The sequence below is a fragment of the Peromyscus californicus genome, unplaced genomic scaffold, assembly GCF_007827085.1.
Source record: "Peromyscus californicus insignis strain IS unplaced genomic scaffold, ASM782708v3 Scaffold_11__1_contigs__length_118956290, whole genome shotgun sequence".
Lineage (NCBI taxonomy): Eukaryota > Metazoa > Chordata > Mammalia > Rodentia > Cricetidae > Peromyscus > Peromyscus californicus.
This window is the reverse complement of record NW_026294402.1, coordinates 44,981,359-44,983,748: the sequence shown is the minus strand read 5'-3', so window position 1 is coordinate 44,983,748 and position 2,390 is coordinate 44,981,359. Positions and strand designations below refer to the sequence as shown.

Below are 2,390 nucleotides of genomic sequence, written 5' to 3'. Positions count from 1 at the left end.
ATGGCAGGCAGTTCTCTGAGAGTTCGAGGCTGGTCTCATTTACATAGCAGGTTTGAGGCCACTCAAGGCTACATCGTGGGACCCTGTTTCAAAAACAAGGCAAAACAAAAGCTGTCACCACTCACTCTTGCTAGATTCTGACATTGCCTCTTAGTCTGCTTTTCCTTGGTTCTCTTCCATGCTCCTTTTAGAGGGGACCTTTCTAGAAGAGTGATTCAGGGGCTGGGGAGATAACCCTGTGGGTAAGAGCCCATACTGCTCTTCCAGAGAACTAGAGTCTGAGCTCCAGCACCCATGTCAGGAGGCTTATAATTGCCTGCAACTCCAGCTCCAGGGCATCCACTTCCTCTTCTGGCCTCCATGGGCACTTGCCCTCACATGTACATTATCTCCAAATACACACGCGTGCGCGCGCGCGCGCGCGCGCGCGCGCGCACACACACACACACACACACACACACACACGCATACATGCATACTTAAGTGATTCAGATCTTCCTCCCTCCTCCGTATTGCCCCCTGAAAACACTCTCTTACTTTCAGATGTATGTTACAACCTCCACTCTGCTTCCCAAAGTCTGTGTGGCCCAGCACTTCAGAGAACCTATGACTATCCTCTCATAGACTTTAAGTCATCTGCGGGCTTCTAATCCCTAAGACAAAAGCCTTGGTGAGTAGCTCTTACACTGTTTTGTTTGGTGAGCCTGTATATGTTCAAAACTGATGCAACCCCTCCCCTAAGGTATTTTTGACCGGTAGTCGGTCGAATCCATGGTTGTGGAACCCACAGACACGGGGCCCTAACTAAACTCACTTACTGAACAATGAACACACCTGTCATCTCTGAAAACCTGGCTGGCCCTGGCTCGCCAGATGTTTGAGACACCGAACCATTTGGAGCATGCATTAGATAACATCTTTTGATACTTTTTCTGTACTTTAGAGAATAGCCCTGAAGATCCCCCTCAAACCTGTTTGTCCTGCTCACTTTTTTTTACCTTCCTAGGCATTCTCCGTTTCCATTTTGAGTAAAATCTAGTCTGGTCCTTCACTACCAATGTAGACAGCAATGATCTGGAGGTTTCAGTCTCTCATCTCTCACAGCTCTCCTCACTCACATCCACACCAACCTTAGCAGTCCTGACTCAGGGTTCCTCTTACAGCAAGATCCAGGGGGAAATGCTTTGGTCGCAGTAATGGCAAGCTCTCCAAATGTCCTTGGAGGTTTGCTGAGCCTTGGGTGAGCTCTCTCTTTTTGGCTAGAGAGTGGGCTGTCTTGAGGACTGCTGAACTTAAGACAATGTGTTTTTCTTCAGCAAAGAAGGGCCTGACTTGTTACCATAATCTCAGTAATTTTCTAATACTAGCGAGAAACTGGAAACTCTAGTCTTCTTAATTTGTATGTGTCTGAGCATTTGCCTGGGTGTATTCATATGCGTGTCTGGTGCCTGCGGAGGTCAGAAGATGGCATCTGATTGCCTGGAACTGGAGTTACAGATGTTTGGCAGCCACCATATGGGTGCTGAGAGCCAAATTCCTGCCTTCTGAAAGAGCAGTCAGTGCAGGTAACCACTGAGCCATCCTTCCAGCCTAAGACGCCATTCTAAAAGAGGAGGAGGAAGAAGAAGAGGAGAAAGACGAGGAAGAGGAGGAGGAGGAAGGAGAAGGAGGAAGAAGAGTTGGGCTTAGGATCTCCTCACAGGGGCCCCCAGTGTAGAGTCCGAGCTACAGGGGCACAGGTCACAGCTGGTCAAGCTTTCAGGAAGATTCTCCCACTCTTTGACCGAATGTTGCTTGAAAGGAGTGTTATGAAACTGTAGCCAAAGGTGGTGTGATGCTTCCGGAAACATCTCAAGGAAAAGTATTGCAAGCACAGTATCAGCTGTGGGATCAGGTGCCGAGAGGAAGGGTCGAGAGATCCAAGCAGTCAGTGTGAAAACTGGAGCAAAGTTCTTCCAGAGCGTGGAGGCGCCAAAGCAGTTCTAGACGACATAGTTACTTCTTATTTAGAGATGATGACATTCTTGGAAAGTATGTGGACTGAAATCACTGCTGAAATGGTGTCACATGAGGCTGTCCATCCCCCTGAAGTTCTGAACATTTATTTTATCATGTAAATAGTTTCCATGCTTCCCTTTTATAGTAAACCGATGATGCCTGAACTATTGACATCCGTTGTCTCCGAAGCCTAACTTCACTGCGCTGTTACAAACGTTTCCAAATAAAATCGTGTAAATGAGAAAAAGGTGGGGCTTAAGGTGGGGTGTCCCATTAGAATATTCACAGGCCAGCTTGAGGACTGGATTTCAGATTCCAGATCCCATGTGAGTAGGCTCTGTCCCCAGAGCAAGCTGGGGACTAGCCATATTGGTGAGCTTGGGTTTGATTGT

At 47.7% G+C, this 2,390-nt stretch overlaps 1 pseudogene; it reads left to right on the top strand.

Annotated features, from left to right (window-relative positions):
* Positions 1–1,196: 1,196 nt before the first annotated feature.
* On the top strand, positions 1,197–2,044 carry LOC128102765 (10 kDa heat shock protein, mitochondrial-like; annotated as a pseudogene).
* The last annotated feature ends 346 nt before the right edge of the window (positions 2,045–2,390 follow it).